General features: G+C 41.3%; 2 long non-coding RNA genes across 3 annotated transcripts in view; one reads left to right on the top strand and one right to left on the bottom strand.

Annotated features, from left to right (window-relative positions):
* LOC135410826 (uncharacterized) overlaps positions 1-17,342 on the top strand; it is an 18,781-nt gene extending 1,439 nt beyond the window's left edge. Inside the window, exons 3-4 of one of the 2 annotated variants that reach the window (XR_010428892.1) lie at positions 70-15,646; positions 17,070-17,342. This is a non-coding gene — a long non-coding RNA (uncharacterized LOC135410826). The remainder of the gene's footprint in view (positions 1-69; positions 15,647-17,069) is intronic. The other variant, XR_010428893.1, reaches the window with a different exon arrangement.
* Positions 17,343-23,738: 6,396 nt separating this feature from the next.
* Positions 23,739-25,275, bottom strand: LOC135410827 (uncharacterized). Its single transcript, XR_010428894.1, has 2 exons — positions 24,660-25,275; positions 23,739-24,140 (listed from the first exon to the last, which is right to left on the bottom strand). It is a non-coding gene; the product is annotated as an uncharacterized LOC135410827 (long non-coding RNA).
* Positions 25,276-25,293: the final 18 nt, after the last annotated feature.

The following is a 25,293-nucleotide window of genomic DNA, read 5'->3' on the forward strand; positions in this document are numbered from 1 at the left end:
TGGGAACAATCAGAAATTTTTAAAATACAGGTCTGTAGGTCATAATATTTGACTCTTTTTTTGCTTTAGTCACATCAAGATATGGAGAATGAGGATACAACAGGGCATCACCTAGTAGGACAAAGAGGCTATGGAAACAAACATGGACTAATCCAGTGGCATGCAGATGTGATGGAAGGACATCCTGGTCACTCTGCAGCAGCTTTACCTGAGTATGGGTTTCTTTCTAATATAGATGTGATCCGCGTTTTAATCTACTTTTCAGGGAATGATGTTTTGATATTTGTACAACCAAAGGGTTTACGTTGCTGGTTGAAGCCAGATGTGTAAAGCAATTGCCTTAAAAGCCTGCTCTTTGTCCAGAAAAGTTAATTAATCTGTATATCTGAAATCACTTGGCTTGTTGAACCCAACATAGAGGGCTCACTCAGGGAAACTACACCCTGTTTACTGCTCTGCCGTTGGACTTGCTGGGTAATTCTGGACAAAGCACTTAGCCCATCTATATCTTAGTTCCAATAAGCTGGATATAGTACCCTGCCATACCATACTAATGCTCATGAATTAAGCATCTGCAGTCTCTGAATGTGAAATGTTTCATTTGGGGTTGAAATCACCTTGATTTGTCAGATGGAATGATTCAGCTATGCCTCCTTATGTACAGTGATGGCAAAATTTACTCTGCTGTGAGGCAAACTACATTTTCGTTTGGCAGACCTGAAGTAAAAAAGAACAAACTGCCTCCACTAACTTTTCTGAGGTTAGATATTCACTAGATCCTTATATATGTTTAAGATTTTAATTTTTATAACATGTAACTTTTTAATAACGTTTTGTAGCTTTTATCACATGAGCCTTTTCCTACCAGGGATTTACACTGTTAGCTAAAGAAAACGCTGTATGACAAAAGGTTATTTTGAGAACTGCCAGCAGAAATTGTGGTCTAATTAAAGTCACTCAAGAAATAGTGATATTGAGGTCTGTTAAGTATAAATATGGTTAATTTGCTGTTCATAACACAGCATATAAGATTACGTATCAAAGGGATGCAAGTTCTGCACTGGAAGTACCAGAACTTACACACTGCATGGTACAGTCAGTAAATTCATCACTCCTCTTGCTACCAGCTGTTGCTGTTAGCTTTGGACAGCCTTAAAAGATTTTTGTTTTGTACTAAAGGTCATGTACAACACAGGAGAGGAAATACAGTGTGGTTTGAACAGACATCTATTTTAAAACTTAGTTTACTCATTAAGTTGAACTGAGATATTACTTCTTGTTCTGAAGAAAAAATAAAACAGTGTCTGTAGGAAGAAAGTTGCAGAGCACGGTAAGAACCTTTTCAGAACCAGGAAAGGAAGTTTTGTCGTGGTCTGTACTCGTCAACTTCATTTGCTGTGAGCAGGGTAACACAGAATGAGATTTAGTTTAACTACACCCAAAATACACAGGAATTGGTATTTCTTTCGTAGGTCAGTCACTTGATACAAAGAGATGGAAAAGCTTAAAAATCAATGAATTGATGGGTACCATATAAATTTGAATTATCTTTTTTCTGTATATATTGCACATATTCCATTCTGTGTATGTTCCAGTTAGTGCAGCTTGCTTAGAAGGTTGTAAAGAAATAAGCAAAGAGAAGAAAAAAAAAAATCCTATCTTCAGCGTAATTTTGTATATATGCTTCATAACTTGGGGGTTTTGCAGGAAGATGAAAAGTAACCTGTGCATAATATTGTGTAAATAGATTTGTGTTCCAAAAAGCTAGTGTCTGCTTGCTGCTGCTCCTTGTAAAAGCCATGGAGAGAACAACCCACAGTTTCCTGGTAGGAGAAGGTGTGGCCGCTTGCTGTGACTTTTGTGAGTGAGCAAGACTTTGTGATAGAAGGTAATAAAAATATGATGACTAAACAGAGTGCTGAAGCTTATCAGATAAAGCACTACCACCACCTTACCCTGAGTTTAATGGACTTCTATGAACTTGCCAATTAAGTGCTCCGTGCTTATCCTAATGCGCAGGCATAGAGAACCCGTACAGAGGCAGGAAATACTCTGAACAGAAAGGGAAAATGAGTTATTGGGACAGCTGTCCCACACCCTGCTCAGTATGGCAGAGAAAGGAGGGTCTGGAAGGAACTGGCGATATCTCACACACAGCAAAGCAAACAGTGCATTCCTTAGTCCCACTTCCACTTCCCACAGAGCCATCTCTCTCAGTGTAGGGGGATGGGGTTTGCACCTACAAACTCTGTGCTGTCTGGAGAAACTGAGGTCAGTTCCTATGCTGATGAGGCTGGTTACCATGTTGTATTGGCAGGGCAGGAGGAAGATATTCTACCTAAGAATTAGCCTTAATCTTTTCTCTCCCATAACCTGTTTTGCTTCTTATTGAGGCATTTTGCCTTTGTCTTGGAATTACGTCATTACTTTACCAAAAATAGCAGACTAGAAATATTCATGGAAATTGTCCCCTGACTAAGCACTGGGTATCATTTTCTGGATTTATGAAAGTGTGGGTAAACATTTAGGAAGTCTGAATACTTCTGAATAAATCATGGTTTAAAGGGCAAATAAGCCCTCAACAGGTACACTTCCAACATTGTCTGACTACCTCATTAGCATTAAGGGACTCTGACCTTCACCAAATCCCGGTTATCTAACTTTCCTGGTTATCACAACCAACCTTGCTCAGGTGCCAGAGGCAGTGTGGTCATGGTAGCCCATGCAGGATTAATTTTCCTGGTAGGAAAAGACAACTCAGTTTTCAAGCTGCATCTGACAAGAGTGCTCAGAAGGCCTGGATTTCTGTGAAGGACAAAGAGGTCTGGATTCTCCTCCCTATAAACACCACCCATTCTGAGTCATCTGAGCTGGAAGTACTGGCATAATTGCAAAACATCTTCACACAGATGGTATGATCCAGTGTAGCTTCCAGGAGGATTCTTGAGTGAGGTATTTGGCTGTTTAATTAAAATATTATGAGGACAGGTTTCTGTTGTTGGGTGTTTTTCACTAACATGTTTTTCCTTTTTAGAATCACAGGGTTAGACAGTAAGAACTTTTATTTTTGTTGACTCATTTCCAGATAAGCATAAGAACACATTGTAAAGGTCACTTTGTGTCTTAAATTCAACAAGAGTTCCGTTCCATGTCGTGTCCCTAGCGTGTGTCCCATCTGCCATTCAAAACTTCTAAAACACAACTTCAAACAAAGTTATCTTCTAGAGTTCACACACTGCAAATCACCATGGATTTTGACCTCTGTAGATGTGATGGTGCTTTGTCACGAAGGCCCAGATCCCTGCAGGCCATGTACTTGTGTTGATTTCACTGAAAGTTAGGGGCCACAAAGAAAATGTGCCTTTACATCTATGGATTCTTATTTGAAACAGGTGAATTTCTGACAACCTAAGTGGAAGCACTGAAATGTGCAGATGGGGTGTGTTGGACACGGGACTCATGGCAAGCTTCTGGATGCTCTGTCTGGACCCTGCTCTCCATTGCCCTAAATATTTTGCACTTGTTTAGGGGTGTGCAGAGGATGCAAAGTATTAATAAATCTGAATTCTCCACTTACGTCACCAGTAACATTTTGAGGACGCTTTGCAGAGATATAAATGGCAACCAATGGCATTTCAGAGTTTCAGGAACCTGATTTCCAGAGATTTTTGAGTTCTTTTTATACCAGCTGAAGTGAATGAAACCATTTTCTGAAAATTGGGTTCCAGATATTAAAGTCTGGCAGGCAAAGCTGGGTTATCCAAAATTAGATGCCAATTCTGAAAGGATAAATTGTACGTGGTGATCTCATGGGGGAAGTCTGAGACAGAGCCAAGACTAGAATCTAAATTTCTGATGCCCAGTCCTGTGCATTTACCACAACACTGATTTTTTAATACTTTGAGCTTGAATACTGACTTGTTAAAAAAATAAATGCAGTTTTCAAAACACATCCACAGCATATGCAAAATAGTGTTTTGGTGTAATTGGTTGAATTCTGGTAGCTGAAGTAAATTTGCACCTCAAATTTTCAAAGAAAGGGGTTTCAAATAAATTCATTCTTTGCTGCAGTGCAGTTGAACCTCATAAGAATGAATGTTACTTTTAACAAATTGATTAATGATTTTTTTTTTTTACCATTGTTTATCTGTTTTCTGCACTTTCAGATTCAGTTTTTACCAAATATTTTACATGGCTATATAGGTGGTTGCTGAAAAATACAGCAGGAGATGAAAACATCTGTTCTTTGGCTTCCTGGTCTATGGGATGCAGGAACAGGAAAGCCACTGTCCTGCTGTTCTGCAGGGGGTTTGATGCTCTCCTCCCTGAGCTCTCCTGCTCAGGCTCCTGCAGTGCTTGGAGAGCTCTCTACAATATTTTGAAGACCAGGGAGGTTTGGTTGAATAAGAGACACTTCTGAATTAAGTGCAATGTCTTTCATTAAGTAGCTTTTCCAGAAGGTATACAAATTATCAATATCTGATATTGCTGGGAGTTTGAACTGCACCTTCCACCTTTTTTTCAAAAGACTTGGTATTTTTAAGGCCTTCTGTTTTTGACAAAGTCCAAAAACTTACTAAGATTGAGAATGAAAATGGGGAAATAAACAGGGAAATAAACAGCACCACTACCATAAAGTAAGGAAAACCTCTCTTCTCTTGATACACTGAAAAATATCACAAACTTTCAATTAGCAATTTTGCAGAGATTATTTGCCCCGAATTTCAAATTGAATAAGACAAACAAGAAGTAAAGGAAAGGAAATACAAGTGTGTGTTTGTTTTTAAATTGCAGGTGGACACTGGATGTAGTCAAAACTTTTGTGTGAGAATTTTTATGCTTCCTGACAAGGGAGATATTGATATCTCAGACTAGATAGTAATAGAGGAATGTGCATTTACTTGGATTCCAGTAGCCAGGCTGATGAAGAGAAAGTCTCAGATGTGAATAAAAGACTGTGATGTTGCTGCCTAATTTATTAAAAGCAAAGAACTGTCAGACATCTGAAGTGTGCAAAGCATAAGACTGGCTCTAATTTCTCAGTTTTGGCAGTTTTGATGCCACTTGTACTTTAAGTTAATATTAATCGTTGGGGGGAAAAAAATGCACCCTTTCTCCCTTTAATCTTTCTCCCTTTAATCAACAGTTTATAAATGCAGTAGCACATTTCAGATGCCAGTAATGTATTTTTATCTGGCAATTGATTAATGTGCATAACAAGATGGATGAGCCTGTCTGCTGAGACACAGAACAGTGAGACACAGCACAGTGCTGCTTGAGAAAGAAATAATCTTTTTATTATTATTATGTTCATTATGTCTAATAGCTTTGGATATCCATGGAAATCAATAGCTGCTCGTAACATGGATACAACATATTTCATCGTTGTTTTACTTTCTGTTACTTACGTAAATATTTTTTTTCTGATTATTTTCGAGGAAACATCGTTTCTATGTAGAATTAGCTTTACAAGCAAAGCCAGTGTTAGGAGAAACACCATGATCAGGTTACTAATCAGCCCGTGAGTGAGTGGGGATTTAAAACAGGAGGTGGCAGTCTTGAGTAGCAACTCACTGCTGTTTAGGCTCAGCTCCAAATGGAGTCAGAGCTGGGCACAAATAACTCAGGATCTCAACCCTTTTTCTTAAACATCACAACAACAAGCAGCTTGGATATTGAAGATGGCAACAACTAGATTTGTCCTTTGTGCCTGACAATGAAAAATGGAGTTAAGTTATGTAATAATTTTAATGTGTTTTTTCTTAGATTTTTTTAATAATTGGATCAATATTTGTAGAAGGACAGACTATAGCAAATTGCAGAGGCAGAATTTAGTTGTTCTCATTCTCATCTGGGTTTGCTTCTTCTAACTAGGAAAGTCATGTTGCAAACAAGAATAAGTCCTGATGAAATATGGAATTGTTTTGTTCAAATAGGAGGTGTGCCTAATTCCAGTCTCCTTTTTGGTATCCTGGAAGGTTGGGTGATCCTTCATCCCCTAACTGTGATCTACAGGCAAATCATGAGGTACTTCCATCTCCCTCGTGAACTACCATGAAGTAATGGCAAGATAACCTACTTTTATTAATAATATCACCGATTGCAATTTTCTAATCAACAAAATCAGCACAAAACTTTGCAACTACACAGTCTCAGCAGAGAGGGGAACTTGATGACATCATTGTTTTTCCCCTGTGAAAATGCTTAGTTGGAAGAAGACAAAAAAAGATTAAATGAATCAGAGTAGCTCCATGCAACCTCCCACTTCTTATCTTTTTGAAGAATGTGAACCATTCAGTGGTAAAAAATGTAACCAAGAGAGTTCTGCAGCGTTGTTCATTTCTGCTGGGTATTCATAGTAGGAATTTTACTTGCAAATGTTATTGTAAATTTTGTATATCTATTGATTGGTTTTGCCTATAGCTCCACATTTTAAAAATATGTATTTTGGGCCAAATCTCAATTTACATTTTTTTTCATTCAGATGCACGTGAAAAGTCTTCCTTTAAAAGTTTGCTAAGCAACAAATCCTTCAAATAGAACAAGTTGCAACTCTGCTCTGCCTGAAATGGATACATGCATGCAAAGTCTCAGTCCATAACAGAACTAATTTTCTGAGCTTGTTTTTTGTCACAGTCTGTAGGCAAAAAATAGAATTTTCTTCTTTTTTTCCCCCTGTGGTTTGAATGCTCCAGTTAACCTGTGCATGCACAAATCTGTCTGCTCCACACAGACACAACAATCTACCTGAATGGATCTGAGTGTGAGATCAGGTTTTCTGTAACAGTCCCATCCCATCAGACACAGCAGACATTGTCAGGGAACCTTCTGTTTAATCTTGTTATTAAGCAAACATTTCCCTAAGTTTGCATAAGCAGTCGCCCAGCCATGGCTTCCACATAGTCCTTTAATAACTAGCAGGGTGTGGTAATTAAATTTCTTCATCCTTCTCTTCTGACTACCAAAGAGAAATTTATTCTTTGGTCAACTTCTTACTTGCTTTGTTTCTTCACTTCCTTTGTTCTGTGCAGATCAGGGAGTTCATAGATGTCTTTTTAGTGCAAAAAGTGTCTGGGGGATGATTCTTGGAGCCCAATCCCCTAAAGAAACAAGGCCTGTGTGATCATACTCAGCCTATTCCAACATTCAGCACCAATAACATGGGACCTCATTGGCCATTTCACTTCATGTGGAAGAGAGACAGAGGACCCCAGTCTTCCAGCTTCCTAACAATTTTATGAAAATGGATGGCTGGGGGGAGGAAAGAAAGCCTACTACTACCTTCTACTATCAAGGCATTTGTTAATTTAGAAGATGTATGCTAAGATTCAAATATCAAAATATAAAAAAATTTAGATTTATTCGAAGTCAAGATGAGCAACTCACTTTTTGCATGTGTGTGTTTTTTAAGTAAGGCCACTGAAACTGTGAAAGAATGTGCAAAACTTGCTTCATAGACATGATCAGTAATGTTCATTGAACATTAGATTGAAGGCTGAGACTTAACAGTTGTCCTGTGCATTAGTTCAATTTTCACTCCTTCTCAGCATTTATGGGATTGGAGAATGTGCCAAAAAGTATTTTGCTCTATGAAGAAGTACAATAAACTTGGGCCTTACAATGTCTATGTTGCTGGAAAAATATGGTTTTCTATTTTTTAAGCATATGTTTTTGGAGTCTTATAGACTCTGTTCCTGATTGTTGATTTTCTTAGGATAGGAGTAGCTGCAGCCTTGTCTAGTTTAGGGCATGGACAGATGTTTTGTTTCAGATCCAGATGTGCAGAGGAAGGAGGTGTTCCTTCCACAGCCACATGGGTCCTTCTAGCTGCTACAAACTGACCTGTCACCGGGATGTTTTTATAAGTGCTCCCTAATTCATATTAACCACAATTAGGTATGTTATTTTAAGCAGTTTAAAATCCTGATCTGAGATATGGCAGCTGACTTTGCCTCACCTGAGTTAGCAGTACTCCCATAAACTCTTCTGTTAGCACATCTGAAGAGTGGTGAGGAACTTCTGCAGTAGTTAATCCTGTCCGCTGGCTCTGCTAAGCATACAAGAAATCACCTCCACATAGCCTGGAGGCCTCCTGACAATTCACAATCATGTGGCATCATGGGCAAGGCCTCTGCCTGCACAAAAGGTAAATGAATACCAGCTGGGGATTTGAATATCTAAGCTTAGCAAATAGAAAGAAAAAGACTGACTCATGTGCTTTTACAAACTAATGCCAGCGAGCAGAATCCCATTTTAAATAAGACCACAAGAGAAAATGGTTTCTTGTGCTGGGAAAAATTGTACAGAGACGGAAACGGTATTTGAAGAACTGTGTAGTGGTTTGGGGCACTAAGAAGATCTATTATGAGTGTGGAAAAAAGTCCTCATCAAGTATACACTGGAGTTTTTAAGAAGAAAATGTACTGGGAATACAGCTTGGACTGTGAATGGCATGAGAAGATATTTAGGGAACCCTAGCCCTGTGTGTGGTAGGAAAGCCTAAGAGAAATGAGCAAGAAATCCACGAGCAATGGAATCAGTGAAGCCTGGTTTCCAATGGATTTGTGCCTCATGCAAGTTTTTCCCCTGGCCTGTATGGTCTTTGTCCTATATATATTGTCAGATGCCTGGTAAGAATGGGGCTTTCCCTATATCCTTTCTGATGGCTGGAGGCACCATCTGGATCTCCTCTTCTTCCCAGCTGGCTGACTGCTTCCACTAAATCTGGGACAATTTTGTTTCTTGAAACCTGTGATTCACTTCCAAATTCATTTGAAAATCAGATACTGGATTCAAAAGTTACTGGAAGAGGAAGTGAAGACAGCGGAATAGGCACTCATACACTAAATATGATGACAAAGGCCTTTCTTCCTTAGGAAATCAGAACAGTTGGAGAAGGCACTTCCTTCAGATTTGGTGATTCCAGCACTGGCAAGATCGCCTCAGACTGGGGCACAGAAAGGGTAAATGGGAGCAGCACTAAAGCCTGTTTTCATGTTGCAGACCTGTTCCATAGAGAGCTGAGGTATAGATTCACAACACTGTACTCCTGTTGTGGGTTTGTTGGCATTTATTTGAAACTTGGTTATTTATTAGGTGAAAATATACATAGTTAGCATTTCAAGTCTTGGTCTAAATCTGTATGTAGATGACTTTTTTTAAACTGTTTCTTACACCAGTGTTACTGATATGGTTAATTTTGCTTAACCTCTTAGTCATTCCAAAATTATGTGTATTTTTCTAGAAGGCAGCTACAGTGGGGATGAATGAGAAAACAAAATCCAGTAACAGATGCACAAAGCAACCTACCTGAACGTGTAGGTCAAGTTTAATAGGTACATTTTGTGAACCAGAGCAATTTTCTGTAGTTGGTATCAACATCTTCATCTTTGATCTTCACCTCAGTTGGTCAGAACTCCATTGTTTTGCTAATGCTTTGGTTGACTTGAAAAATAATCCTCCTTTGACTATTTGAGAACCTGTAGCTGAAATATCTGGTAGTGGCCTAGGAAAAAAAAACACACATAAATGAAAAATAAAAGAGGAAACTATCAGACGAACTGTTCGGAATAAACAGCTGTGCACTTGTCCCCTCTGTCTCTGAAAACTTCATTTAGCTCCAGGCATAGGTTTAAATAAACTACCTCATGTTTACTAGCACCAGCTAAAAATGTATTCTGTAGAGAGATTATACACAGTGTATACCTCGTGTCAGTCTTTGTAAGAAAGAAAGGTAGGTTTCATGTAGATTATATCATTGCATGTAAAAAAAATATACATTTTGACTGCACAAAACAAAGTGCTTTATCTAAGTGCTTATCCAAGTGCAAACGTTTTTCCCCCAAATACAAAATAACTGTTGAGATAGCTAGGGTGGAAGAATCTGTATAGAGAGGTGTGATAAAAAGACTTCTTTGCCTCAGTGGAAGAATGTACCATTCAGTAGGGCTTGTAACAGAATAATATTTCAGTTAAACAAACTGTAACTTGTGCTTCTAGAAAGTAATAAAGCTTCTACAAGAACTGTATGTAGACTAGATCCTAGGAAATGTTGTCTAACAGCACAGCTCTTATCCCGGGATAAGTTCCTTTTAAATCTGAGGAAGTTAACTCCTATTCCCCATTTTTATTTTATTTCTTATATTACTCTATGATATAGCAGGCTTCCTTATTTAATTCCTGCCTTCCAAGCCTTATTTTTCCAATTTTAACAAGCAACGAGCTTGCAGGGCATGAGCCTTCTTTCAAGAGGCGCAGTTTATAATACCGAACAATCCCGAGTTAGTGAGATTAGGATTCCCCTCTGTAAGGAATTCAGGGTGGTGTCAAACCTGCCAAATGACTTTCACAACACTCTGACCCAGGTGGTGTGACCTGGGTATTTGAATGACTCCTGCCTGAGCAGTGCTGGTGGTGGTGTAAACTAGCACAGGTAACCTGACTGTCCAGATCTGTGCTTGCATAAGTTTAGCCAACACCTGAATCAACTGCAGGGCCAAGAAAAGCTGTAGTGGTGGAGTTTCAGGCTACTCAGAACGTTTTCCTGCACTGAACATTGTATTTGCCAGCAGGTTAGAACTGAGCCTTGTGAGCCATCTGTGAGTTGCTGGGTATGTATGGAAAACAAGAGCTGTCTTCCAATCCAGTGCTTCCTTTAGATATCATGAAGGTTAAGTGCCTTCTTTCTGTTAATATCAACAATTTATGTACTAACTACTAAGTGAATCTAAATGAATAGTTTGGGGTGATCTTTGTACTTAGCCCAGTATGCAAGTAAGATGGTTCTCTTGATTCTGGGAGAGGAAGAGGTCTGTTTGTGCAACCTTGGCGGCAGACATGGGTATGTGTTCCTGGCTGCAGAAGGGGCAAATGTTTAAGAAAGCTGGAGACTGGGAGACTGCTTGTGAGAAGTATTACTACATGTTCATTCTAGCCTGAATAGTCTTCCTTTGACACTATGTATTGGAAGTGTCTGTATCATGGAAAACAAGATTTAACCACAAAGGTTGTGTAGAGTGTGACCCTGGTGCCCCAGAGCACAGATCATACCCATAGCAGCCATGATCTTCCTCTTAACATACTCAGTGTAAGTCAGAGCATCTTGGGTCACATTTTCCAGTACCACTTTCAGTGTTCCTTGGGTAGTATTTTTAATATTATCAGCTGAAAAATAACTGTTGCTCAAGAATATTTCACCAATTTCATTGGCAAATATCTAAGAAAATCTTAAAGGTGAAGCTCATGATCAGGACAGTCTTTCATTTAACTTCTTTTTCCTTTCCTCCCACCTACATTTTTTCACCCTTGAAGATGGCAAAGCCTTGTATATGGAGATTTTTACTCACTGATCTCATGCCCTGAATTATGACCTCTTCATTCCAGACCAGTTTTTCTGGTAGTCATTTATCTACCTCTGCTAGATATGGGGATAGTAAAGTTAACAAAAAGCATGTAGTTTAACTTCTAGAACCCAGGGTAAAAATGTAGTGTCAAAGCATGGAAAGTCTGGGTTTTCCTAATGAAAATGAATAAACTGCATTATCAAGACAGTAAAGAGGGAGTCCCACGATGGTATTGTACACAGCTTTGCTTTTTTTATTACACAACTTCACTTTCTTATTGAAGAGAAGTAATTGATAAAGTAAAATGAATCACACCCTAAAATTCCAGTCACTTCTCTCAGCAAATAAGGAGAAACAGGCAATTCAGAAGAAAATTCATTCCCTCAATCTTTGATACCCATTTCAGGATGGAGGGAAGAACTCATCCCTCAGGAGGAGGACGGGATGCTGTCTTGTATGTGCAGCTATCATTGCTTAGCTTTCAAATTAATACCATTATAACAACGTTCTCCAACCTGTTTTTGTGACTGGAAACAAATGAAAATGCAGTCAATATTTGCAAATGCAAAGTTCTGCAGCAATGTAAGTAATTCTGCTGTATTCCACCCTGCTCCACAGAGCAGCAGAGAAGGTTTTTTAATTTACCCACTAAGAACAAAGTGCTGACTTGGCTCTGTGCTTCTTGGAAACGGTCTTTGCTCTGCTATTTCCTGTTATTTTCTCAAGGTTTGTGTTTCAGATGCGAACGGGGACCTGCTCAAAATCTCTTTACGTTTGTAGCGGTGTGACAAGATTCCTTGGACAGATGGGTGTGGCTTGCAGGTAAACAGGGCATGAAGAGGGAAAGCACGGCAGAAAGTTTTCCCGTTTCAGTTCTGAGGCTTTGCTGCTTCACCGCCAGCACACCCTGGTGAGCAGCCGCGTCCAGCTCTGACCTTGCTTGACACGTTCAGCAGAGGCTGCTAAATCTCGTTTCCTCAGACTTCCAGCGCTTCGCATGATTGTTCCTCCTTCCAGTCCGAGACACGGCCCCTCGGTGAGCCGGTTCGTGCTCGCTGTTGTCGCGTTGGCAGCGGCGCTCGGCAGCTCCTGTCACCCAGCTCTGCTGCAGTGTGACATCGGGAGCTGTCTGCGGGCCAGGCAGCGCTGCAGGACAAGCAGGAACTTCTGAACGCTCCTGGCTGCATTGACAGATGATTAAATTTAAAGACGATGCATTGCCACTGCGTTTGTTTGAATGATTGTGGTGCTTTGGTGTCTGCTAGTGTTGGTTGACAGGGTAATTTATAGAGTTTTGTTTGTGTGTCTTGTGAGAAGTGAATATATCGCTGCAGTGACACCTCACCTATGTTGGTGGCCTTATTTTTGGATGCCAAGTTGAATAAAGTGCTGTCAGAATCTGCAGATGACCTGGCAGAAACTTAATGATTGTCCTTAAAACCATTTGTACTTTCTGTTTTGTGACCTTGGCAGATCAGCGATTGGGAAATTTTTTCACATGCTGTCTGCACCTGCCAGCTTTGCCATGCAGCAATAGGTCATTTCCTTTCCAAACATGACTGGCTTCTGGTATCAGTGGGAAATTGGCAGCTCTTATATGAAAGCAGTATGATTCCAGTTTCCTCTTTTGGTGAGATAGGAAAGGATTCCTTATTGTTATGGGCCCAGAGCCCTATCAGAGCTCTCTTCCCCACTTAACTGCTTTTTCAGTCACTCAAAACCAGTTTGTCAATACTATACAGCATCATCTATTGTACTGCCTATGAGATTGCCCCAAGTCCATTTTTTTCCCAGTATCATGGGCTTAATTCTAAACAGAACTGCAAAACCTAAAGTGAAAATATTTCTATCTTCTTCTGTCTGTTGGTCTTTCTTCCTCATTTCTGTGAAAGAACAAGAGAGGGCAGAATAAAGTGTCTACCTGGTGGTAGGGCTTAAGAAACGACACGGAATTGAAGTGTACTTTTCTCCCTATTTCTTTGTCATATCAAAAAGTTGATGTGAAGTGGCACTCATGGTGCTTTCAGTTCTCAAGAAAAGACAGAAAGCTGTTGCAATGACTTCTTTGTAAGGGGTCTTTAAATCAGCAGACAGGGAATCAGTAGTGTTGGGCAATTGCCTCACATCCAGCCTGAAGTATCACCTTTGCAAAGATCTACAAAGGAGTTAGGTTGCTGACAGTGAGGTGGGGAATTTTGTTTCCACTCTTAACAGCGCAAAGCAGCTGCATTGGCTTTACAGGTGATTAAAAGGATTGCTCTCTCTGAAAGTCAGGGTAAATTGTTAGTACACCCAATGTGTGTCTTTTTCTTCCTGCACTTACCGGAGATGAAAATAAAATCGTGGTTTTGTCTGTGCTTTCGTGTGGCATTATTAATGAAACAGGTAATCCCATTTGTCTTAAAATCAAGGCAATGATCTCTTGTGTTCTGTCCATCTGTTCCAGACACCAACAGCATGTTCATCACCATGGTATTGGAACAGTCTGGTACACAAATAGCAATCAGCAGTTATTAACATAATATTATTACTTGGTCCATAAAGCTTAATATTAGCTGAGATACCAGACATCACACATTGTGAGACAGTTTCTCAGATGATGTACTTTGTTCTGCCAGAATATGATAATATTCTGTATTAAAATCAGTAAAAGGATGCTTTTTTTGTTTGTTTGTGTCATGCAACAAAAATTGCCAGCACAATATACATATATAAAAATTTTCTCTTTACATCCAGTAATTTACAATCCATCACTATCTATTTGTAGAACAGCATTCTTTAGAAAACAAAAGGGCTTTTTTTATTATTTTTTACATGCATTAGATCAAATCAAACCACTGAAAGTTCCCCTTTCCTTCCTTTCTCCCCCAGCTGCTGATGTAGACTGATACAGGAGTGGGTCTTTACATGCAGAAGACCATTTATCTCAAACTTGACCTAGACAAGTTTAAGTCTGTTCAGCATGTGACCTCCTTCTGCGGTGCTGAAGGGGTGGCATGTGATTGCAGCCCACAAGGAAGTCCCTCAGAACATCCTGAACACCCACAAAATTTGGATGTTTCGTACTTGTCCTAATTCCCCTTCATACATCTCATTTATACATGTACAGAAGTCCAACTTCAAATATCTCCTTTTTGTTTGGTCACTTTTTGCTATTATATAACTTAAAGATTTATTTTTTTTTCGGAGTTGAATAGCCATACTTTTAAAATCACTGGTATTTAAATTGCTGGTTAAAATGAGTAGGTTCCTCCTGAGTGGCATATTTGTGCCTATCAGGTTAAATGAGTAGCCCTTCTATATCTCATTTTTCTTCCCTTCTTAATCAGAATATATTCCTGGGAGACCTATTTTGTAAGCCTGTCTACAGAGACTTCTATATAGCAGCAAGATGGAGCCTTTTCATCTTGAAGCTTCACAGTTACCATGTAGCAACTATGAAACAAAAGTGAAACCAAGGCATTACGGGCCCCAGTTTTTATACACGGCTTTTGCTTGCTTTAGAAGGCAAATTGCTGCTAAATTAACATTTCTGTAAGCATTATGGTGCCCACACAAGTGCTGCTCTAATGAAAGGGGACGTCTTTATCTGAGCTGGTTGTGGTGATGTTGGGAGGGACGAGCAGATTGTGTCAGCCATCATTATTCTTTTAGTGAACGTGAAACTTAACTGATACTGGCAATACTGGTTCTGTCTCCTTTTTTATATCAATAGCTTTTTTTTTAAAAAAAGAAAGCTTAACTACAATAATTACCTACTATTAATAATCAACTATTAACTATTACAATAAACTGATTAAAAATGCAAATAGATTGTTAAGAACGTTGTTGTCAAGTGGGCTGTATATGTGTGGGCGGGTCATCCATTGGGATGGAAAGGCCAACAGGATGCTAGTTGTAAAAACAGAGGATCATCCCCTACAGGTCAGCTCTGCCTTGAACGCTTTTTGTGTTTAAAACTAATAAAATGAATAAAATTAATAAAAATGAGCTTTTGGCTCAGCTGTGGGAAGGAGTCCAAAGTCCTGGGTGACTTTCATACATGTCTAGATACAATGAAGGGCAAAGTGCAGCATTTTTATCCTGTCATTCCCCGTTGTCACTCTCAGTTATTAAGCAAGTGGTGGGTATTAAGATAAAGCTTGCCTGAAACATTTAATAGACATTATCTATTAGACTGCATGTGCCCCGTTTTATTTCTTTCAGGGTCTGTCCCTCACTGGATGCCAGACTGTCCTTCGGGATATAGCCCAGTGAGCAGGAGAAAAGTGTTTGAATTTGGTAAAATGGCCATAAACATAAAGGTATAGTTGGAACTTTCTTGGAATACTCTCCCCTGCCTTCCTATTGTAGGCCAGTATCTTGGTTCTCTGCAGCCAGTTGCTTTGGAGAAACGTTATGGAGAAGAATAATGAGTCCTTTCTGACTCAGTTTAATGGCTTTATCAGGACTGAAAAAGCTTTGGCTGGACTAAGTGCTGTACCCACGGTTCATTTCATGTAGCTCTCTTTGTCATGTGCAGTGACTGCCCACCAAAAGAAAATGAAGATGCATTGCTTCAGCTTTCATAAGGACGATCCGTGGCAGGTTTTGTCGTATCCCTGAACAGAAAGTGGTTCCAGAGGCCATCAGTTTTCTCTGCTCCCATGTCCGCAACGTGCATTGCAACAGTACATGTTGTCACTGCACAGTTTCCCCGTGTCCTCTTAGTTTTAGATAGGCTGCGTCCTCCTCAGTAATCTTTGAGGTTTATGACATGGAGCATAAAATGTAACCACTAAAATAGGGCAGATGGTTATTCTGCACAATTTCGAACAACTACTCAAAGTGGGAATGGGGAAGAATATCTGACCTCATAGCTCTGTAGAACCGGGTGCCTTTCAAAATAGATGCTCAGAGTGGGGTGCTCGTTCAATTCACCAAGTGTTAAATTTGACACACTCTAGGAAAGATGAGGCAGACTGTTTTGAATTATGAGGAGGGCTGGGATCTCTGATATTGTTAATTATGTGGTGATGGAAAGCACAATAGTCCATTGTTCTTTCTGAACTACAGTACTAGAACAAAAAAAGCAATGAAAAATCATCACTGAGGAAGCTGCCACCTTTGTTCCCTTGTGTGCTGTATCTCTTCCATGGGGATATCCCACGGATGCCAAATAGGAAAGCAAATGTAGTTGTCCTGATTATTTTTTTTCTTCAAACCCCATCACACATAATAAGCCTCTGTGGCCTTCTGCCCCACACAACTTTCTGATGCTCTTGATTTAGGTATGATGTTACTATGCCTTTTGAACCACGTATTTTAGCAGATTTTGTATTTAAACACAAAAACCCAACTATGGAATGCATATTACATGGGGCAATATTATGTTAAATAACAGCCAAATTTGAATAGTTAATCTCATGTATTCAAAATGTCACCCTTTTTTTGCATGGTACAAAGGGAATCTCATTAGTTAATGTACATAGGCAATGCATGCAGCATGTAGGGAGAGATTGCATTTAACTATGAATTGCATTTAACTATGAATTATTAGATCCTTGAATAGTTTTCTTTTCTTAAGATAAAAGAGGCAAGTAATTTGAGTACCGTATCTCAAATAATATTATTTGTAATTGTTTCTCACAATAGCCAACATAATGTAAATAGGTTTTTTAATTTCTTAGTGGTGAATTTATAGCTCCTGAAATTATATATTTGTTCTCTCCTTTCGCTTGCTTTTAGAAAGAAACTGGAGCTGCTTCATCAGTGCCATATCATACTGTGGTTGGCCACATGAAGAGGATCATATTGATGAATTAGTGCAGCGACCCTCCCAGACATGGAAGGATACCTCTTACAAGAAAATCCATAGGTGACTAATAGGTGGTAAATAGTCTTTGAGATCTGGGAGAAACATTTTGGTGTATCTGGAAATCAATCTAGATCTGCCACTGTGGATATTTAGTCTTAATTCATGCTTTTCTACCACATTTCAGAATGTGTCCTGAGTCTGAACACCTTTGCTTTCTTGTTTGTTTGTTTTTTACGTTTGTCAGTCACTACACAGTGCTACTTAGAATCAATTTAACACCCTTCCCTTGTGTGGAGTGGTTCCAGGGAGTGATGATTGCAGGATTAGCCTGCTGGTAATTAAATGTTGCTGCCTCTTAGCTTGAAAATGAAACAGCTCTATGGAATTTAGGAGTTTCTTGCTTTATTTAAGTTGTATGTGTCTAAATAGTATGGATAGGTGTACCAAGTCAGTGCAGACACAGTGCAATCTTAAAAAAAATAAATTAAAAATGCAAAAAGAGAAGAGAAAGAAGGAGAGAAAGACAGAGAAGGAAAAGAACAAGAAACTATGGGAAGGAAAACAAGTTCACTCAGCTCATTAAGACTTTGAATTGCATGGAAAATTTTCCAGACTTAGCTGAATCCTGAATCCTATAATTTCCTAATTTTGGCTTCATACAATCCAGACAGAGTTTCATGTCGGGACCCATTTTCACTCACAGATGGGTCTTCAAAATTTGCAGGTGGTAAGTTGTGTAAAATAGGTCGTGTTGCCTGTTTGTTGAAGCCTGGAGGTATCCCTGTTCCAGTAAAGCAAGGGCTGGGTTCCTTACCATTTGTGGACTAAAGAACCCACTGAATACTTGCTTCTCATATTGGCTTTACCACTATGAAGAGTTTTATCTCCTGAATTCACTGATTAATATTTTAAGCGGAATGAAACCTTTTTTAATTTTATTTTTTCTTAAAATCAGCTATCAAAAATCACAGTATTCCACCATTCAAAGACAGTTCTTTGCTTCTTCAAAGACTTGTTAAACTGATGTGTACCATCCTCCTTACAGGACTGTAGTGGTGTAACCTCATATGATACAAATGATGAGCTTCTTTTGAAATAATAGGGATGATGCCTAATCCTGGACAGTTCTGTCTGGCCTGTGTTAGGGTAAAGATCAAGGCATTTGACTGTCATAATTGAACCACAGACTGAGCTTTTTACCTTGAGCTTTTTTACATTTAAGGATTCATGCTGAATAACAATAATAAAAGATGAATCCCATCTGGTTTTCTGTTGATTGTTAGTTTAATTTAGTCTATGACTACTCAAAGTTTAGCCTGCCAGCCAAGGAAGGTATGCAGTTATCAACATTACTGATAGGATAAACCAATTATGGAAGCTTATTTTCAAATCTCCCCAAATCCCATAATACTTAACAAAGTAAAACATCTTGAGTTGAAATGTACCTGTTTACAGAAAGATACAACATCAAATAGAGGCTTCATTTAGAGCTTTGGGTAGACTAAATGGCCTTGTTGCCTGCCTTTTTTCTTTCCTCTGTTGCCATTTTTAGGCATGAAATATAGCAGGAAACTGAGAAGAAAGTATGGACAAGTGCAGAGTTGTAAGAAAGACTTTTGAGAGTTGTCAGAATGAGTTCTGTGCTTGCAAGGCTGTGGAGGCCGAAGCCCTGAACAGTATGTGCTGTGTTTTGAGGGTCTGGTTAGTGCTGCGTCTTTGAGCTGTAACAGTTATTTCTCAAACAGTGTCTAACCATTGCCTTGGCAGGACTCCAGATTAATCCTGTGGGGAGAGGAAAGTGCCTGTGGAGCTTGGCAAAAGTTGCTTGTTCTTTCCTCCTGAAGATATGTGTTTGTTCCTGGGTAGTGTGGGAGGTGACTCCTCCTTTCTCTCTGCATTTGTAGCCACCATGGAAACAGATAATCCCAGAAGATGGTTTAATGTGCAATTGCAGACCCAAATGTCATTATATAGGTCTGAGACTCTCTCTCCTGACACTTAATTGGACATGCATGTGCAAGCAGTTTAACAAGCCTGCTAATGAATGCCCCAAACCAAGTTAGATGGAGCTTCTAGGGAATGAACAGGGTGAGAACAAAATGCCAAGGGCCAAGAAAGACAAAAAAGCACAAAGGACAGTTGAGAAAGACATTCAAAATTTGGATCGTGACAAGTGTAAAATGTTATTGTCGATGTCAGGCCATGAAACAAGAGGGACATTCTGTTGTTGAATCACATGTTTCAGGCCCCTGTAAGTGTGCAATACACAAAGTATGTGCCAGGCAGGTGTGTAAACAGGGTGAGCAAACAGAGGAGGATCGTGAACAAAGAAAAATTGAGAAGAAAGTTTTTGAAGATGGAAGAGGTCATAAGAGAGGCTGGTGGCACAAAAGCTGGTGTGGAAGAAAAAGGGTGTGACAATAGAAGGAAAGCTAAAAGAAAGTACAGCCACTGATTTGATTTGCTGTTTTTCATTAGAAATGTATCCTTTTGCCACATGAAGAAGATACAAGCTTTTCAGCTTACCAGGGTGAAACTCCCTTCCAGAACTCCGGCATCAAAGCCACCTACAAAACCCAATAAAGCAACCTTCAGAATTAAATCAATGTCAGTGTTAAATAACATCCGGTGCCAAGCAGGGAGATGCCAGCCCAGCTGCATGAATGGGTGCCAGAGCATTTATATGATAATTGGTATGATGAATCAAACTCTTAAGCAAGCAGATACCTAAGCAAAGAGCAGAGCGGCCAAATTCCATGGAGCACTACCCTGCTATCTCCCCTGTTGCAAAATGCATGAGTCAGAGGTAGGAGATAGCCCTGGGCAGGACCTGCAGGGAGTACTCTGATCCCCTCTTGAGCAAAGCTGATGTTTCTGGGCCCTTTTCAGGTGTGCTTTCCAGCAGGACTCTGCCCCAGTGTCTATGGGGCATTCTACCAAGCTCTGCTGCAGTAAGGAAGGGTTCATTTGCTAGAAGGAAATGAGTGCTGCGAGCAGGACATCAGGAGAGGGCAACCTCAAAGTCCAACCCCGTGTTGTGGTGAGAGTTTGAGTGGCCATTATGAAAACAAACAGGTTGGATCCTCAGCTGGCACAGAGACACACAGGAACTCAGTGTATGAACTCGGGTTCTGTCCCCTCTATCTCTCGTGGCACTGAAGATTATGACTGAAAAGATGCCCAGAAGATAACAGATGAAGTAAAGTGTACTGAGTTCACCAGCAAATTTAAGTAAAAGCCTGAGATGCTTAATTTATCCTTGGAATCATTTTAGTGGTGAGCTTTTTTTACCTTTCTTGCGGATGCTGTCATAAATGGTCTGTGGGAACGGTGGAATTGTCATATCTGGACGTTTTCAAGAACGCCATTATTGACATCAAAATTGATGCAGCTGAAGCAGAGGAACTGACAGAGGATCATCTCTTGGAGTCTCTTCCAATCTTCTTTTTTTTCCATGATTTTAGCAGGTGCATTCAGTTGCTGTCCTAAGCTGGCAATGTTACCCTGCTTCCATGAGGCTCGTGTCCCAGAAGCCGCAACTCCCACAACCCTCTGCTTTCTCCATAGCTACTCACACAATACAAAATGTGGTATTGTCAGTTTTGCAAAATATAGCGAAATCATGATCTGAACCATGGCAACAGTGTAAAGTCAAAAAAGGAAAGATACCAAAGTTAATAGGTAATCAGCTTATTACAGTGTTTCATGTCTTGCTCAACATAATTTTCTACTTCAAATTTGGGTGACAGTTGCCAGAAAAACTTCCACATGCTCACGGCAGTACTCAAGTAAACTGGGCCTGAGGAAAGGAGGCAGAACAAGGTGCTAGATCTCCTTCTAGGAGTTTCCCAAAAGAGATTTAGCTCACTGGAGTTGGACATCTGCTCTCCGAGCATCCTGCTATTGCTTCACATCCCCTGAGTGCTCTTGATACCTCACCCTGCCCGCACCTCTTGTCTTCTGCCTGTGATTGGAACCAATGTGAAAGTTCTGGTTCCATTCCCCTCACTGTAGGATGTGACAGCACAGGCCAGATGTCCAGCAAAACCAAGAGGTAGAGCTGGACATCAGCTGTTTCCTGGTGATTCACAGACCAATAAATTTCGCTGCACTTCTGTAAGAAGCAGTGAGTGGTAGTGGACCAGCACTTTGAAATGGTTCCAAAATACCGTTTTCCTCTCCATTACTATTTTTCTGACATTAGACTACACCTGAGTATGGGTTCATTTGTTCTTTCCCTTCCAACAGTACCACAGATCCATCAGCAACTTACTTCTCCCTTGCCCTTTACTTCCTAAATCAAGAATGAATAGGAAGAATTTGCTGACACCACTTTAGGTGTGCTGCCAACACATCCAAAATGGATTGGTTATATTGTCTAAAAAACACCGGTAGCTGACAAGTCCTGCAGAGAGATTATATACATGGGAGGACTGTGAGCAAGACGAGAGAAACACACTGCTATTGATAAGCTAAAATCAGTGTTTGTTCCCCAGCACTCCCAGTATCAAAACAGCCAATTGCAATGTTGTGCCTTCCTGGTGCCTGACCTTCTTGGCTAGACTGTTGTGCATCTATCAGCCTGTGAGCTTCCCACTCCATGGATCAGACACTGAGAAGGGGGAGGGGAAGTGAAGGGCAGAAGAAGGCAAGAGGGCAAATAAATACCTATATTTTTTTTTTTTCTGATTTTATACGTAGTCTAGGGAAAAGGACCCAGCAGGGGGCAAATGGTATCTGAACCCTGCTGTGCTAACGTGACAGCTTTATGGGGAGGCAGTTCTGGGTCAGAAGCCTGATTCCTCCTGCCTTTGGTTCAAGAACTGTTACACAGGGGAAAAAAAGACATTTTCAGGGTAAAACTGTGGTAGAGTGGTAGAGAGCAGACCTGAAACCTTCCTTCACCCTGTGACTGTATGATATGGTTATATAGCTAAGAAATATGGACCATCTCATATAAAGTAAGGGCAGAAGAGGAAGGTAGAATGAATCCTGCTTTCTGCAGACTGCAATCCACAGAGGGGACACCACCCCAGTCCCACTGGCAGAGCAGGCATGGGGGCTCTGTACTGCACTGCAAAACCTGAGCTGTAACATTCCTCCCCCCATCATCTGTGCTGTTTCTCCTCCTTCCTTTCCCCTCTGACACCTGACTGTAGCCACTGCAGCTTGCTTTTGCCCTCCCTCCCATCCTCTGCTCTCCTGTCCCCTCGTTTCCCAAAACCTTCTCTGGCACACGCCTTTTGTGGCCTGGGGAGGAGAGAGATGGGAGCAGGGGAGGGCAGATTACCTGAGTGGAACCAGGAACCAAGCAGAGTTCAACCTCCGAAACACGAGTTAGTGGGTCAGGACACTGCCCCAGGGTGGATGGGACAGGGGAAGGTGGTTACATGTCATGTGCTCATGGCTTTCCCTTGGCTGCTCTGGTAGAGCACCGTAGTCCAAGCTGAAGGAAATTCTGCAGCTAACAGGATAAAATCAACCTCTATTTTCACAGGCAGAATTCAGCCCTGAGGGTACACAAACAATGTTTCCCTAACTGGCATCTGATATTGCCCTTTGCATTACACTCCTGATAGTGAGAGAAGAGCAAGGCCTCTCTGACCATCCAGCAGTTCATGGTGTACAAGACAAACTGTGAATAACCCCTGGAGGCAGGAGGAGAGACAGGACAGAATGTGATACACAGGTTATAAACCACTGCTGAGATCCCAGCTAGATAGCAGGCAGGGGTCTCCAGCTGAGTCTGTTCATCCAGTTAAACACGTGCATGCACTCAGCTGCAGGTGACATCAGGGCAGCAGGTGACCTCAGCCTGAGCATGGGCAGCATAAAAACCTCCCTGCACCTCCCCACAGAGCTGGGGGGAGACTTGCTTTTCATACTTACCCCTTAGCCAGGGGTTGCTATGACTGCCACCCTGCCAGTGCAGTCACACAGATTAAATATGCTCGTCTCAGACACAGACACATTTCTCTGAGATAAAACAGCATCCCAAACTCTTATTAACCTGTGCCCTACTTCAGAAGTAAATCTAATTTGTGGGTTCATAGTTAGCTGGTGTTGGTTTGTCCCTGTGTCTACTCTGACTTTGCTGGGTACATTTAGGCAGTGCCATATGTGGCAGAGCCTCTTATGTATTTGTGGCCTGTGAGCATTATTCCTGACAACAGAATAAGGAATTGGGGTGGTTGGAGCTTTTTGTTTCACTGAGAAAGAGAAAAGTAAAAGCACAAATGTTAAAAAGGTCCCTGCAAAACCAATTTTTGTACTCAGCAGAGAATTAAGTGCTGCCTGCTAAATGAAGTTTGTCATCTGGGATATTCCTGCACATCTGGTCACCTTCCATAGAGTGCCTTGAGAGTTGTGCTGCACAGAGAGGAGAGAGTCTCAGAGGATTCACTAGATTTCTGATGGCAAACATCAAACAAAATGGGTATTGTTTCACAAGTGCACAAAGTAATAGAGAAAGGGAAGTGGAAACTTTGGCGATGGCCACCACAAAAGCAGCAAGTACAGCAAGGTATGTGGTAGATTCATCTGTAGATTGTGTTACCTAACAAGCAAGGAGAGAAAGCAAAGGAAACCCAAACCCTTGGTAACCAGTGCTCAGCATTGCCAATTACACCCAGCACAGTTTATTGACTTTTTGTGAGGAACTGAACGTAACTAAAACCACAAAGATGTGAGGAGCATGAGTGACTTCTCTTGGTCTTACTGTGGGGAGAAAAAGGACAAGTCTGCAATTTCGGTTCCTCTGGGGCTTCAGCTCTACTCTGTTGCTGTCCAAGGGAAAGACTCCCATTCACACTGGTTATTTTGATAGTCCCTGGCTGTACTTACACTCCTGGAATTCAGGATTGTGAACACATCTAAGGCTTCCCATCTAAAGCATCTAAAGCTTCCCAGCTTGTAAACTGAGTCCTACACACACTTCCCTGCACAGGATGTTTCAGTGATCTTGCAATACACTTGGAGATTGTTCCTCCTGTCCTTTGAGCCTGTTGGAAGATAAACTTTGGTCAGTGTATTATACTATGCCCTTTGTAATGAAATAATGTCAGATAATATGTGTTTAGTGGGGATTTAAATTCCTGAGCTCATTACAAGGAGCTGTTAAGACTTGTAAGGTTTAGCAGTGCCCTGTGTATGAGTCTGGAATGATGTGCAGTGTTGCAGTCCTGTGCCCTCTGTGATGCTGTGGAATCAGCTGGGGCCTAGGAATAAACCTGGGAACATCAACAACTAAAGTGCCAGCAACACAATCTGATGTTGAGTGAGAATTTGCTATAAGTGGTTGACCAGAAAACCACACTCCTGTATTGCAAATTCTTCCAGCTGTAACAGGTTGTTTGCTCTGAGATCCCAAGCATGGGACAGTCCCTCCACGCCCAGCAGCAAAAAGAGCGTGGAAATATTTACTGTTCCCAAAGAATGCTGTGAAATGCGAGCTAACTAACACTGAAAAAAAGCCTTTGATAAAAGATGCAATGGCAGTGTAAAAAAGCATTGTGACTTACTAATGCCCGTGGAGAACAGAGGCCTGACAGAGGCTGGAGAAGCCCCTGTGCTGCTCCAGGTGCTCCTGAGCTGCCACCCCTGCGCTTCCCAGTTTTAGTGCAAGGTCTCCAGTTCTACCCCCACCAGACACGGAGATAAGTGGTAAAACAAGCAGCAGAACGGGTTCTCCCCTTCCTCCCTCCACCTGCCGGCCTGTCCGCATTCCCAAGGAACATTCCCGACGTGCGATGTCCCTGCCCTGTCCCTCCCACCACCCCCCGGCCCCGGGGCCTTGGTGGGACACTGGGAACCCCATCGGGGCGTGGGGGTCAGACCCGGGCGGGGGTCGGAATCGCCTGGTCATCGCCTGGCGTGGAGGGAAGGGAACCACCGGGAGAAATAAGGTAACCACAGGAGGAAAGGGAACCACCGGGCCGCGCTGGGGGGTACCGGGCCCCGAGGGACGGAGGGATGGAGGAAGGGATGGAGGAAGACATGGAGAAACGGATGGATCCCGGGAGGGATGGAAGGATGGAGCCCGCCACGGGACCAGGGATGCGCCCCGGACTCTGCCCCGGGATAACTCTCGGGCGCGGCCCCGCGAGGCCCCGCCCCCCGCGCGCGAAGGCCCCGCCCCCGCCCCTCCCGCGCGCT

This window comes from Pseudopipra pipra, chromosome 3 (genome assembly GCF_036250125.1).
Source record: "Pseudopipra pipra isolate bDixPip1 chromosome 3, bDixPip1.hap1, whole genome shotgun sequence".
NCBI classification, from domain to species: domain Eukaryota; kingdom Metazoa; phylum Chordata; class Aves; order Passeriformes; family Pipridae; genus Pseudopipra; species Pseudopipra pipra.